Genomic DNA, 16,738 nt, shown 5'->3' with positions numbered 1-16,738 from the left:
ATGAGGGTGAGGGGCGCGCCCCAGGGGGTAGAGCGCGCCCTGGGCCCTCGTGGCCACTCCGTAAGGCGGTTGATGCCCTTCCTTCGCTGCAAGAAAGCCAATATCCGGATAGAAATCATGTCAAAATTTCAGCCCAATCGGAGTTACGGATCTCCGGGTATTTAAGAAACCGTGAAAGGGTGCTACCTCTTGATCATGCATTGGTTTTCCCTTGAAGAGGAAAGGGTGATGCAACAAAGTAGCGTAAGTATTTCCCTTAGTTTTTGAGAACCAAGGTATCAATCCAGTAGGAGACTACATGCAAATCGCCTAGTACCTGCACAAACAAATAAGAACCTTGCAACCAACGTGATAAAGGGGTTGTCAATGTCTTCACGGCCACTTGCAAAAGTGAGATCTGATAAAGATAATAAGATAAATGTTTTTGGTATTTTTGTGGTATAGATTGGAAAATAAATATTGAAAAATAAATAGTAAACTAGAATTGTAGATTGGAAACGTATATGATGTAAAGTAGACCCCGTGGCCATAGGTTTAACTAGTGGCTTCTCTCAAGATAGCATGTATCACGATGGGTGAACAAATTACTGCCGAGCAATTGATAGAAAAGCGCACAGTTATGATGATATCTAAGGCAATGATCATGAATATAGGCATCACATCCGTGTCATGTAGACCGAAACGATTCTGCATCTACTACTATTACTCCACACACTGACCACTATCCAGCATGCATCCAGAGTATTAAGTTCATAAGAACGTAGTAATGCATTAGGCAAGATGACATGATGTAGAGGGATAAACTCAAGCAATATGATATAAACCCCATCTTTTTATCCTCGATGGCAACAATACAATACGTGTCAGTTCCCTTTCTGCAACTGGGATCGAGCACCGCAAGATTGAACCCAAAGCTAAGCACTTATCCCATTGCAAGAAAGATCAATCTAGTAGGCCAAACCAAATTGATAATTTGAAGAGACTTGCAAAGATATCAAATCATGCATATAAGAATTCAGAGAAGAATCAAATATTGTTCATAGATAATCTTGATCATAAACCCACAATTCATCGGATCTCGACAAACACACCGCAAAAAGAATTACATCAAATAGATCTCCAAGAACATCGAGGAGAACTTTGTATTGATGTCCAAAGAGAGAGAAGAAGCTATCTAGCTAATAACTATGGACCCGAAGGTCTGTGGTAAACTACTCACGCATCATCGGAGAAGCTATGGTGTTGATGTAGAAGCCCTCCGTGATCGAATCCCCCTTCCGCAGATAGCCGGAAGAGGCCCCAAGATGGGATCTCATGGGTACAGAAGGTTGCGGTGGTGGAAAAGGTTTTTCGTGGCTCTCCCTGATGGTTTCAGGGTATAAGAGTATATATATGCGAAAGAATTAGGTCAGTGGAGCTGCGAGGGGCCCACGAGGGTGGGGGGCATGCCCTCCTGCCTCGTGGCTTCCTCGCTGCTTTCTTGACGTCCACTCCAAGTCTCCTGGATTGCGTTTGTTCCAAAAACGACCCTCGCGAAGGTTTCATTCCATTTGGATTTTATTTGATATTCCTTTCCTGCGAAACACTGAAATAGGCAAAAAAACAGCAATATGCACTGGGCTTTCGGTTAATAGGTAAGTCCCAAAAATAACATGGAACAATAAAAAATTATAGATACGTTGGCGACGTGTCAAGCATCCTCAAGCTTAATTCCTGCTCGTCCACGAGTAGGTAAATGATTAAAACAGAATTTTTTTATGTGGAATGCTCCCTAACATAATTTTCAATGTAATTCTGTTTATTGTGGCATGATTGTTCAGATCCAAAAGATTCAAGATAAAAGTTTAATATTGACATAAAAATAGTAATACTTCAAGCATGCTAACCAAGCAATTATGTCTTATCAAAACTACATAGCCAACGAAAGCTTATCCGTACAAAATCATATAGTTTGGCCATGCTTCATTTTCGTCACACAAAATGCTCCCATTATGCATAACCCCGGTGACAAGCTGAGCAATTGGATCATAATTTTTAACACGCTTCAGCCTTTTCAACCCTTACGCAATACATTAGCGCAAGCCATGGATATAGCACTATAGGTGGAATAGCATATGATGATGGGGGTTATGTGAGAAGACAAAAAAGGAGAAAGTCTCACATTGCCGTGGCTAATCAACGAGCTATGGAGATGCCCATCAATTGATGTCAATGTGAGGAGTAGGGATTGCCATGCAACGGATGCACTAGAGCTATAGGTGTATGAAACCTCATCAAAATAAACTAAGTGGGTGCGCATCCAACTTGCTTACTCACGAAGACCTAGGGCATTTTGAGGAAGCCCATCATTGGAATATACAAGCCAAGTTCTATAATGAAAAATTCCCACTAGTATACGCAAGTGACAAAATAAGAAACTCTCTATCATGAAGACCATGGTGCTATTTTGAAGCACAAGTGTGGAAAAAGGATAGTAATTGTTACAGCCTGGTTTTTGCACTCCTTTATTTGCCTGATTTTCAGTTGGATTGATTTTGAATTTGGAGTTTTCGAATCCTTTCATATGGACTTAAACACTTGGGTACCCCTTGGCTTTCACCCAAGTGTCCCATTTCCCCCTCTAACCATCATTCCCACTCTGGTTCATCTCAAAATAATTAGTGGAATATTTTTCTTAAATGAAAATATTCATTTCCATCTCTTAAACCCTAGCTAGATCAATGTGCTCCAAAGCAACCCCAATTTTCCTTGCCCACAAAAATCTGAGAAAATTCACAAACATTCTTGGCATCGTAGGGCAGCTTCCTGAGAAAAAATATGGCATATCTTTTTGGAATATTTTTGCTACAGAAAATATTTTCTGTTCTGGACAGAAATGGTAGTTTTTGCAGCAACTACCATTTTACTTGCTCCTTTGGGGCTAATTTTTCTTGTGCATCATCACCTTAGTAGATGATTGCTAACTTCCAAAAATAATCTCCCAACTCCCAGCCGTTTGACCACAGTAAGCTCCCAAAGTTACTGATCGGAAACTTACTAGGCTTGTGAAATCTTTTCTACTGCATCTGGATCCAAACCAAAGTGTGGTAACATTCAAAACTACCACGAACAACATGCCAGACATGAAGTTTGGGCTTAGGTCGGCATGGCGTCAGAGTTCACGCGGTGACCGCGTTCGTCCAGGCATGCTGGCATGTGGCCGACACGCTCTCGACGCGCCCGAGCCTCTGTTGATCGCGTGCTCGCTTCCCCGCCTGCCTAAGCGTGCCAAACCTCGCCACCATCTTCGTCTTAGCCCCATTAACTCTCCTCTAGCACTCGCCGACGCCGAATCTCGCCGCAGCGAGCACGGGCACGGTCCTGCCAATGAAACAGTGCGGTGCGCACTGTGCTCGTCGTCACCCCAGTGCCCCTGTGCTCGTCCCCGTTCGCCCACAGTCCCCGCGTGAGCTTCGTCTCCTTCTCCCTCTCTCACTGACGCCGCTCGTCGCCGGGCGCCGTGTCCAGGTGTCCACCGACGGAGCCCGAAGCCCCCTCGACGCTCGGCTATAAATAGAGCCCTCCCCCAGCCTCCTCGAGCATCATCCACCACTCTCACACACTCCACAACCAAGTAGAAGACCGTAGCCCAGCCGGGCAGGCCGCGGGCCACCGTCCCCGTGCTCGAGCTCGCCGGTGATCCCCTCAGGTCGTTGCCATCGCTCCGGCCCCTCCCAGGCCTGGGCAACCCTTCCAGGGCCTCCGCCACTCTGCAGTGGTGCCGTTCCACCCGGTTGAAACTCCTGGAGTCACCTCTTCTCGCCGTCATCTTCGTCTCTGGCGAGCTCTGCTTCCTGTCTCCGCTAGAGAGGAAGATTCCGATGCCGTCCGACCACCCCTAGCTACTCTATGGGTATGGGCAGGTGCGCCTCAGTCTCCTCTCTCGATCCCTCCCTCTCGTTTTGGCCAAGGAGCCCTCATCACCGGTGTTTGCTCCGGCGAAGCCGCGCCGTCCCCTATTTCTTTTCCCCTCTCCCTCTCACCTGACTAGCGGGGCCCGCTAGTGAGCTACTTAGTACGTGCGTGAAGCGGTAGGAGTGGTGGTGCCCCGGGGCTTTACGCCTTCGACGTCACCCCCCTCGAGTCTGTTTTATTTAAATTCAAATTTCATTTATATCCAGAGAGCTTCAAACAGCTATAACTTTTCAACCATTAGTCCAAATGAATTGATTCTTTTTGCATTGTGTTCTTTGCAAAGAAATCTAGCAGCTCGCCAAAAATGGGATTTTCCCCTGCTGCCTAGATTTTTTGGTGAATTTCAGAAGGGTTCTTGATGATTCCATTTTGTGTTTGTAATTATTTTTAGAGCAGCTTGAGGATCACCAGGAGGCTTGTGAACCTCATCTGCACTAAGGCAAGCCACGACAACATTTTCATGGTGCCATTGCAATATTTGTGATTTTCCTACTTGAATGAATGATTTAATCCATGCATATAGGTCATTATTGTGTTATTTATATTATTTTAAGTGCTTGTTCAAGTTAATATGCTTGTGTTACAGAAAGTTTAGAGCTAACCTAGTTGATAAAGAAACTAGAATTTATTTTTGTTACGAGAGAAATAATATGGTTATGGATATAAGTAATTGAAGTTATTTTTCTTGCATAAGAAAAATGGTAAAACTTGTTAGAAAAGATGCTGTTTAATGTGAGGTTTAATCTTGACCCGAGGAGTGTCAAGAGTTGCTGATGGTTATGCTTAGTGTGGATATAATTGACTCAGTCTTTTCCGTTAATGTGTGATGCATATGTTATTGTTGCACTTCATGGCATACTATGACACCGGTTATTTCCAATCTAAGTTGAACCTGATAATAATACAACTTGAATATATCGTTGACCGGGTCATGGTGCCACTGAATCGAGTTTTTCCCAGTGCAACCACATTTGCCTGTATGGAAGGCCTTTATTCGGTCCGTTGTCATGCCCCTAGTCAGTGCCTCCAAATAGGGAAGGTTATGGGCGTGCGGTACCCTGGCCCGGTAAGCATACATAACCTTGTGAGCCCGTTGTTGAGATTTTTGGTACCGGTCCCCATGAGGGACGGTCCCGGTGAGGGACGTTTGGCCATGATGGTGGTCGTTGTGTCTTTGGTAGACACGGGGCCACCCAGGACTAGCCCAGTTGGGGAGTGGGTCGGAGTGGCCGAGAGAGTGTCATGGCAATGGAGGGTTTCGTGGGAATGTTGTTGGTCCACCCGAATTGGAGTACGAGGCCATGGGTTCCATGGTGTGGGTACAGTGCGCTACCTCTGCAGATTGTATTAATATATCGATAGCCGAGTCCACGGTTACGGACACGCTCGAAAGTAGGTCACACCATGGGTTAACATTTAATAAAATTTGCACACTAAGTTAGGAACTCTGCACTGTTGATGATGGCGGGAAGGCCATCGGGTTGGACAGGACCAAGTGTTGGTCGTGGTTGTGATCACCGAAAGGATCATTGTTTTAGACCAAGTGTTGGTCGTGGTTGTGATCGCCGAAAGGATCATTGATTTAGGCCTGGTATGGGTCGTGGTTGTGATCGCCGGAAGGATCACAAGATATTCCCGGTTAAGATGTTGAGGTTGGTACAGTGGTGATCCAAGAAGTGATCACCGTTGGTAAGAGGAATTTATCCTCATAAGGTTATGATCACAGCATGCTGAATATATTGTTGCATTATTAATAATTGGTTAAATATCATGATATTGTTATGTCTGTTGTGAGCTTCCAAGTACATTCAATGTACTGACCTAGCGTGTCATGCCAGATTTCAGGAAAAGCCTTGTTGGAGAGGAGTGCTGTCCGAGTCTAGATCGTGTCCACATCGGTGTCCCTGTACTATGGAGCTTCCGCTACGACGTTGTTCCGCTGCCGCGTAGTTGTTATGATTGAGGCCTTTATGTTCACTAAATAATGTACTTATTGTTCATCCGCATCGTGCATGCCGGTTGGCCTCGCTACCTATTGTAATGTAAATTTTGGATCCGCTAGCATCAATAAAGCGGTTGTTTTCTGTACCAAGATGTTGTGTGTTGCCAGAAGACATGGTCTCTGGGCTGGCAATGCATGGTAAACCGGTTGCTCTGAGCCGGGGTGCCACAGTAACATTGTCCCTTCTCTCTTTTTCACTCATTTTTTGTTCGGGCTTCTTTGGCCTCTTTTTTTATTTTTATTTTTTTATTTGGGCTTCTTTGGCCTCTTTTTTTTTCACTTTCCTCACATGGGACAATGCTCTAATAATGATGATCATCACACTTTTATTTACTCATTACTCAATGTTACAACTCGATACTAGAACAAAAATATGACTATGTGAATGCCTCCGGCGGTGTACCGGGATATGCGATGAATCAAGAGCGACATGTATGAAAGAATTATGAAAGTGGCTTTGCCACAAATACGATGTCAACTAGATGATCATGCAAAGCAATATGAGAATGATAGAGCATGTCATAATAAATGGAACGGTGGAAAGTTGCATGGCAATATATCTCGGAATGGCTATGGAAATGCCATAATAGGTAGGTATGGTGGATGTTTTGAGGAAGATATAAGGAGGCTTATGTGTGATAAAGCGTATCGTATCACGGGTTTTGTATGCACCGGCAAAGTTTGCACCAACTCTCGAGGTGAGAAAGGGCAATGCACGGTACCGTAGAGGCTAGCAAATTGCCGAAAGGTAAGAGTGCGTATGATCCATGGACTCACATTAGTCATAAAGAACTCATATGCTTATTGAAAAAGTTTATTAGCCCTTGAAGCAAAGTACTACTATGCATGCCCCCAGAGGGATAGATTGGTAGGAAAAGACCATCGCTCATCCCCTACCGCCACTTATAAGGAAAGCACTCAAAGAACACCCCATGCGTCAAATTTGTCACACAACGTTTACCATACGTGCATGCTACGGGACTTGCCAACTTTAACACAAGTATTTCTCAATTTCACAATTGCCCAACTAGCATGACTCTAACATTACCACCTTTATATCTCAAAACATATATCAGGTATCATAGTATTCAATGCATTCTATATGAAAGTTTTTATCATACCCATCTTGAATGCCTATCATATTAGGACTAATTTTGTAGCCAAAGCGAATTACCATACTGTTCTAAAAGACTCTCAAAATAATATAAATGAATCATGAGAGATCAATAATTTCTACAAAATAAAACCACCACCGTGCTCTAAAAAAATATAAGTGAAGCACTAGAGCAAAATTATCTAACTCAAAAGATATAAGTGAAGCACATAGAGTATTCTAACAAATTCCAATTCTCTCCCAAAAGGTGTGTACAGCAAGGATGATTATGGTAAACTAAAAAGCAAAGACTCAAATCATACAAGACTCTCAAAGCAAAACACATATCATGTGGTGAATAAAATATAGCCTCAAGTAAAGTTACCGATAGACGAAGACGAAAGAGGGGATGCCTTCCGGGGCATACCCAAGCTTAGGCTTTTCGTTGTCCTTGAATTTTACCTTGAGAATCCTCAAGCTTAGGCTATTTCCACTCCTTATTCCATAATCCATCAAATCTTTACCCAAAAACTTGAAAACTTCACAACAAAAAACTCAACAAAAAATCTCATGAGCTCTGTTAGTATAAGAAAACAAATCACCACTTTATGGTACTGTAATCACAACAAAAAAATAAACTTCCGTGATGATACGTGTTTGTCATAGTAGGTCGCATTTTTTGTCATGCATGTACATCCATGACGATTTTATGACAGAATCAAGATAGTCATACCTGTGCTGTCGTAGAAGTGTTCCATGACATTACCAAAATTATCATCACGAAAGTGTCCACTTCCATGATGATAAATCCCGCGTCACAGAAGTGCTTTCGTCAAGGGTGACCGACACATGGCATCCACCGTAACGGAACGCCATTAAGCTATCGGGTCGGGTTTTGGATCCGATAACCCGTTAATAGCCTCGACCAATGGGGATTTTCCACATGTAAAATCATCATTGGCTGGAGGAAACACGTGTCGGCTCATCGTTGGGACAGATGTCATCCACTCATTGGACAGAAGGCGCGTATGATACATCGACAGGTGGCACGACCCAATAGAGGCCCATTCCTGTGAAAAGGCCGGCCCGTTTGACTTGGTCAAAAGGTGGCGGGCCGGCCCATGTAAAGCCTGTTAACGGCTTGTTCGCATATAGCCCATTTACAGCCCGCTAACCCAAGGCCCGTTACGCCCTATCCGAATTAGGCCCAGTAGCGTCATCTGGGCCACCCAATATGATTCTAGCCCATCTTCACTTCTGGCCCATGTATGGCCCATGACATCTTTCGGCCCATATGAGGCCCTATGTAACTCTTGGCCTATTAACAGCCCGTGGTGAAACTGGCCCGTAATGAACAGTGTATCACTTTATACCCATTAACGGCCCATGGTGGAACTGGCCCGTAATGAACAGTGTATCACTTTATACCCATTAACGACCCGTTATTCCGTTGGGCCATTTCCAGCGCATGTTATCTTTCGGCCTTCTCAGAGCCCATTTATTCTTGGGCTCATTTCCAGCATTCGTTTATTTACGGCCCGTTACTGTCATTTTCTGCTTGTGGGCCAAATTCAGCCCGTGGTTACAGTCGGCCCGTTTGTGGTTCGTTAATACGTTGGGCCATTTTCATAGCGTCATCAAATACGGCCTATTAACGATGGCCCGTTATGGTCGGCCCATGAACGGACGATTCCAACTCTAGCCCGTTTACGGCCATAATGCGGCCTATTATTGGCCCATGTTTGGCCAATCGATCATACTGCCCGTATAAGGCCCATTGATGATACGACCCGTAGAAGGCCCATTGTTTCTACGACCCATAGAAGGCCCATTGTTTCTACGGCCCGTAGAAGGCCCACTGTTTCTACGGCCCGTAGAAGGCACACTGTTTGTACGGCCCGTAGGAGGCCCAGTGTCACTACAATAAATATTAGCCCATGGTTATTGTCGCCTAGTTTTAAAAAATAGGTTATTGCAGCCACTAGCAAACCGCGGAAAAAGAACTGCAATGACTACAAGCAAACAAATAAACAAGACAACAAGGAAATAAATAAGCAAGCAACTTACGCTAGACTATCACGGCTATCACACATATTACATCCACTGGGCATCAAAGTTGGCCACCAGTGCAAATAAACGCGCCGACAAAAGAATATACAAAACTGAGAGCACTTCAGAAGGCACTAGGCCTAGCCAGGTCGGGCCCCCCAAACAGCTGAAGAAGCTGAGTAGACCTAAGTTGTGTCAACGATAGATGCATGAACACTAGATTTAAGGCATGATGGTGCGCACGGCAGTCCTCTGACATCTTCATTGCATCTTTGATTTCAAGTCGGAGCTGAGTTGAAGCAAGCCTTTCCGCTTTAAGTTTAGACTGAAGAAGTCGAACTGATTGAGGCGGCGACTGCACAGAGGTTGTCTCACACCTGCTGGTGAGTAGCTTCAACTCACTGTCTTCATCAAGACAGGACCTTGGGGTCATCTTGCTGTCCTCAAGATGGTTTGGCTCACTATCTTCCCTAAAGTTCTGCCTGGCGTAAGAGATACGAGTCTGAAAGAGAAACAAGGAGACACGTAACAGGTTTCACAATTATATAAGCAAATACATGGATCTGTTCTGCATAAGGAACATGTTTTTACAACTACAATTTTAAACTGGTAGTTGTTGCAAACATCCAATCAGATGTAAATAGCAAAGCAAACAGCAGTGGAGGAAATGATGCCTATCCAAATCTATACTAGAACAAAGTTTGAAGGCTTGAGAAGGATGAACTTACATACATGTTAACACGGGTTGGACAAAGCCCTTCTCCATGTTGATGGAAGGATAATTCAATAAATTCCCCAAAGAAAATTATTTATAAGCGTTGACGTTATTCTACATTTTGCAAAGAGTAAATATAGATCAAATAATATTGGAAGAAAGAGAGGATAAAGAAGCTCAGGTGCAGACTGATGATACATAATCAAATAGCAATTAATTAAGTACAACGTTACAAGGCAAGAGGGAGAGAGGTACTGACAAGAGCAATGCAGAGCCCATTATTGTTTTGAGATCGTATGATCCTTTGAGCAAGGAGATTCATCTGAAATTAGTTTTCATACAAGAGAGATGGTAAGGCACAAGCAGAAATTTAGGAGTTCAAATTTTGATTTAATATCATAGATAGTACCTGACGCTGGGCTCCCAGCAGTTCTAATAGGGGTTTGCCACTGGAGTAGGGGTAAAGTGTGGTACAGTTGGGCCTGTGCTTTCTGTGGCTGCTGATCTATCTGATTTAACAGGTATCACTACCTTTCCCAAATACCTAGTTTGTACTCCTTGAGGATCTGCACTCACCCTCTTCCTTTTGGACATCTATTACGAAAGAACAACATTTGACTGGAAAAACATAGTGTGACGACACATGGAATAGGTACAAAAAATGGATAGGTATGGAATATACTCATATATGATGCTTAAAATAAGCAGATGGTGTAACAAAGTAGAAGTAATGCAAGAGGTCAGATGCAAAATATGTGTGACCAATACAACTTTGCAAAGTTAGAGCAATCACCTTGATGGGTGAATAAGATAGGCCATCCTCCACCATGCCAAGTTTGTTAGCCAGTGGATCGTTCCGCAATATTCCTCTCGTGTGCCCATTCTCATATTCATTTTGATAATGTTCAATATCTGACATGCATGAAAACATAAAAACAAGTGAGATTTTCTTTGTAATGCAGAAGTGATTCTAATCCAATACTGCCTCCCTGTAAACCCCTTTGTGCTATCTCTGCAATTCTTTTAAAAGATGCCATGCATGCTGTAATTTGTTGTGTGCATTAATATAATGTGGCCTACTACTCAAAATATGAGAGCTCCAGAAGTGATTACACTTCGCAGATGATAGATTCAACATATAGTAAAGATGAACAAGTTGACCTGACCTGACAGATTCAAAATATACTAAGGGAGGACAACTCGACCTGACCAGTCGACCGCAAGAGAAGAGTATCATCTTAAAGAAGAGCAGGCAGATTGAAGATATTACAAGTCTTTCAATACAACGTCGGTTGGCCACCCATGATGAACCAGAGCACAGAGAAATACTATTCTTTCCGGTCTCTCCATATATGGCTCACATGCATTTCGAAACTATAGTCGGAACATTTAGCTAACCAATTAAACATCTCTCAGTTTTACTAATATCAGCAATAATATCATATATGAATTTTTACAACTAAGCTTGTTTAGCTCGATGGGTGGAGTAGTGCTATTACGACACAAACCACGTAGGCTCATTATGGTCATCATAAAATGGGGAAAACATAAGCATGATGAGTACAGTGTTGACCGTGGCAGTGGGATGGCAGATCTGAAGCTGCAAACCACGCAAAGGGTAGTTAGCAACTGATGTTTGCTTTGAAATAACAACTAAGATTTGGTATGGACAAGAAAGTACGGTCAACAAGTGACAAAGAATTGCAATTCTGCTGTCTCTCTATATGTCGTGACATGCATTTGGAAACTCAAGTGGGACCTTTAGCTAACCAATTAAATGTGCCGGTTAACTAATATCAGTATCATATCACAGTCATATTTGAACAACTAAGCTTTCAAATTCTGAGTGTTGTGTTGTTTAGCTTGAAGGGTGGAGTAATGCTAGTACGATAGAAAGCACCTACGCAGATCATAGTAGAGTAGATAAAAGGGGAAAACCCTAAGCATCAAGAGAAAAATCAGGAAAGTGGAACTAGCTGGACCAGTGGGTGGCACACATGCTTTTCGAAACGAATATAGGAACATTAGGTGACCAATTAAACGTTCTCTGTTTTAGTGATATGAGCATCATATCAGATTCGTATTTCAACACGTAAGCTTTGGGTTGAGGTCTTGAGGAGCAGTGCTAGCATGACACGAAGCACCTACGATGATGGTAGTGAATATAAAGGGGGGAAACCATAAGCTTTACGAGTATAGTTCCCGTGCCATGCCGGATCTGAAGGTGCAAACCGGACAAAGCTACTTCGCAACCAATGTTTTCTTTCAACTAGCCACTACGATTTGGTACGGACAAGAAAAGTATAGTAAACAAATTACGATCTATTTTCCGGGTGAGATCAATAACTTAGGCACATATGGAAGAGTACCACCTCTCTTGCGACGCCGTGTAGGCCTATGCTGATACATTGAGGGTGCTGCGGGTGCAATGGCTGTCGGTGGTGGGGAAGAAGACTTTAGACGGCAAACGGCCGGGTCGGGGGATATATCCTGTTATCGTGGACGAGGCGATCGTAGGAGCGGCAACGGCAAGGTGGACGACGGCGCCAATGAAGCGAGAGGAGGCAGTGAAAGGATCCTGGTCCAGCGCCGTGGATGAGAGACGTCCATCTCTTGCAGTGGACGACGGGGTAGGGGTAGCGGCTTTGGCAAGGTGGAGGATGGGGTGGCGGACAGAGGAGGCTGGCCGCAGTGCGGAGGTTGTCGTGCCGCCGACGGTGTATGAATGGGGAAATGGAGGGGAGGGGGGGATCTCAAACTTTCGGACGTGCTTCTCTGAAATGGGGGAAAGTTAAGAACTTATCCCCCGTTTAAAATTTCGTACATCGCATCGGTTGGGGATAGGACGGTAATCTCGCATCTCCCAAATATTTGCCGGTAACTATTTTGGGCGAGGAGAAGGTGTTTTGCCGCCCATGGTTGGCTCCCACGGTGTATGAACGGGGCTGACAGGTAGGGCGGTTGTGTCACGTCTGATGGAAGTTACACATCTGCCCCTATTTAAAATATTAGCCTACACCGATTTCGGATGAGGAGAGTTTGTTTTGCCGCCCACCATGTATGAATGGGGAAATGGAGGAAGAGACACATGTCTTTCGGATGAGCTTGAATCAAATGTGTTTTGCCGCCCACGTTTGGCGCCCACCGTGTTTGAATGGGCTCAGAGGCCGTCGTGTCACGTCTGATTGAAGTTACTAGTCTACCCCTATCGATAGTAGTGTAAATCCGGTCGATAAGGATGTCAAGTGTCAGGGGTAGATAGTAATTTCCATCTCGCAAACACTTGCTTCGGGCAGCCCACAAATTATAGAGGGTGTTTAGCCACTTCGTTCAAAACTTGGGAGAATTAGCATTCACGTTTGCCCTGGGACCTGGCGAACTAAATTCAAATCCAATTTGTATTCGATTAGGAATATCCACAGATAATTACACGTTCTGTTATTTATTTCTTCAAAACCACAACAAAGATTTATTCCACCTTTATATATGATTATGATTTAGAAATGTCGTGATCTTCGAATTCAGTAGGTTGGATACACTCTGAGTCAAACAGTTATTTCATCCAATACAATATGCTCACATGAAAAACAGTTCACCTTATGTCAATCATAAAAGTACTGAGGATTACCTCGCCTAAAAAATTCGGATCATTACAACACATGGACAACATAGGGGGTCTTGCAACATAATCCATTCAGAGACATGACACAACATGCAAGTACAATAATCTAATGACAATTTTAACTGGTATCTAAAGAAGAACCGGGATTACCTTGGGCTTCAGATAGCAGAAACAGCAGGACCTCCTCCGTCTTCAAATGCAACATTCTTACTTCCTCCAATTCTTGGGTTGCTTGCATAATGCGTGCCGCTAATTCCGTAATTTCCAGCCTCAAGATAAAGATTACCTCATTCATGGCAGCCACACCATCTCTTTCTGCCTCTAGTAGAGCCTCAAGCAATATAATATCTGTGCTCAGACTACTCTCCGGCGGTGTTGCCCCTGAACTACTACCATCTGGTAACATGGATGGCGCACTGCTTCCACAAATAGATTCTGGGGTTGTACATTGTGTCCTAGTGTGAACGGCATCCTGAAAGGTTTCCGCTGGACATCAGTAAGAGATAGTTATCGTATGATCTAGGCAGTAAGCTTACATGGTAAACGACGGACGAATTATTTCCGAGCATGGAAAACTATATTTAAATGGTTCAAAGCAGCATCAGCCGAAAAGAAATTAAAATGGTAAGATGAAACTAGGGATGTAAGTGGCAAAAAAATGACATCCGCCAGTCCCATCTAGTTAGTTTTCGCTACCTTCGTACTTCATTTTCCTCAACAAACAAAAACTCTTTTGAACTATCATACCACTAGTGGACTTTAATCGGCATTAAACGGGACCTAGTTGACATCCCTAGTTGAAAGGGAGTGTACAACCATTATATTTAAGTTGCCAAGGCATCTAAGCGGTTGAAATAATCTGAGAAAGCACTTAACAGTGTGGCCTCATATAAACTACGAAGACAGTCTTGTGATGAAGTTGAGAGGAAAAGTTAAGGACTCAAATGAAATAGGCATGCATTTATTTACGATAGTACAACAGGCACTACTGACATATTGGCCAACTCAGGTATAGCGTAACAACAAATCAGCATTCGAATCAAGCAATATAGCAAAGCAGACAACTAAACTATTTGTAATTCGGTAGGATTACACGTTGAGCGCACAAGCCAAGAAAGCAGCCCACTCGCATTACATTTCACATGTACTAAAACACACTGGCTTACCATATGTTGCTGTGAAGCCTAGCTGCGGTTGCAATGTTCTTTGAAGATATCGTTGTTGGAAATATGCCCTAGAGGCAATAATAAAAGCATTATTATTATATTTCCTTGTTCATGATAATTGCCTTTTATTCATGCTATAATTGTGTTATCCGAAAATCGTAATACATGTGTGAATAAATAGACACCAACATGTCCCTAGTAAGCCTCTAGTTGACTAGCTGGTTGATCAACAGATAGTCATGGTTTCCTGACTATGGACATTGGATGTCATTGATAACGAGATCACATCATTAGGAGAATGATGTGATGGACAAGACCCAATCCTAAACATAGCACAAGATCGTATAGTTCGTTTGCTAGAGTTTTTTCCAATATCAAGTATCTTTTCCTTAGACCATGAGATCGTGTAACTCCCGGATACCGTAGGAGTGCTTTGGGTGTACCAAACGTCACAACGTAACTGGGTGACTATAAAGGTATACTACGGGTATCTCCTAAACCTCTCCTTCCCCCTTGCTGGATCAAGAAGGAGGAGACGTCACGCTGACCGTACGTGTGTTGAACGCGGAGGTGCCGTCCGTTCGGCGCTAGGATCTCCGGTGATTTGGATCACGTCGAGTACGAGTCCCTCGTCCCCATTCTTTGAACGCTTCCGCTCGCAATCTACAAGGAATGTAGATGCATCCGATCACTCGTTGCTAGATGAACTCATAGACGGATCTTGGTGAAACCGTAGGAAATTTTTTGTTTTCTGCAATGTTCCCCGACAGTGGCATCATGAGCTAGGTCTATGCGTAGTTCTCTTTGCACGAGTAGAACACAATTTGTTGTGGGCGTAGATGTTGTCAACTTTCTTGACGCTACTAGTCTTATTTTGCTTCAGCGGTATTGTGGGATGAAGCGGCCCGGACCAACCTTACACGTATGCTTACGTGAGACCGGTTCCACCGACTAACATGCACTAGTTGCATAAGGTGGCTGGCGGATGTCTGTCTCTCCCACTTTAGTTGGAGCGGATTCGATGAAAAGGGTCCTTATGAAGGGTAAATAGAAGTTGACAAATCACGTTGTGGCTTTCACGTAGGTAAGAAAACGTTCTTGCTAGAACCCTATTGCAGCCACGTAAAACTTGCAACAACAATTAGAGGACGTCTAACTTGTTTTTGCAGCAAGTGCTTTGTGATATGATATGGCCAAAGTTGTGATGAATGATATATATGTGATGTATGAAGATGTTCCTGCTATTGTATTAGGAATCACGACTTGCATGTCGATGAGTATGACAACCGGCAGGAGCCATAGGAGTTGTCTTTATTTTTTGTATGACCCGCGTGTCATTGAGAAACGCCATGTAAATTACTTTACTTTATTGCTAAACGTGTTAGCCATAGTAGTAAAAGTAATAGTTGGCGAGCAACTTCATGGAGACACGATGATGGAGATCATGATGATGGAGATCATGGTGTCATGCCGGTGACAAGATGATCATGGAGCCCCAAGATGGAGATCAAAGGAGCAATGTGATATTGGCCATATCATGTCACTATTATTATTTGATTGCATGTGATGTTTATCATGTTTTTGCATCTTGTTTACTTAGAACGACGGTAGTAAATAAGATGATCCCTCATAATAATTTCAATAAAGTGTTCCCCCTAACTATGCACCGTTGCGACAGTTCGTTGTTTCGAAGCACCACGTGATGATTGGGTGTGATAGATTCCAACGTTCACATACAACGGGTGTAAGACAGATTTACACATGCAAACACTTAGGTTGACATGACGAGCCTAGCATGTACAGACATGGCCTCGGAACATAGAAGACCGAAAGGTCGAGCATGAGTCGTATAGAAGATACGATCAACATGAAGATGTTCACCGATGTTGACTAGTCCGTCTCACGTGATGATCGGACCGGGCCTAGTTAACTCGGATCATGTTATACTTAGATGACTGGAGGGATGTCTATCTAGGTGGGAGTTCATTGAATAATTTGATTAGATGAACTTAATTATATTGAACTTAGTCTAAAAAAATTTACAATATGTCTTGTAGATCAAATGGCCAATGTTGTCCTCAACTTCAACGCGTTCCTAGAGAAAACCAAGCTGAAAGACGATGGAAGCAACTATACG

Source organism: Triticum aestivum, chromosome 1A (assembly GCF_018294505.1).
Source record: "Triticum aestivum cultivar Chinese Spring chromosome 1A, IWGSC CS RefSeq v2.1, whole genome shotgun sequence".
NCBI classification, from domain to species: domain Eukaryota; kingdom Viridiplantae; phylum Streptophyta; class Magnoliopsida; order Poales; family Poaceae; genus Triticum; species Triticum aestivum.
This window is presented reverse-complemented; position numbering follows the sequence as displayed.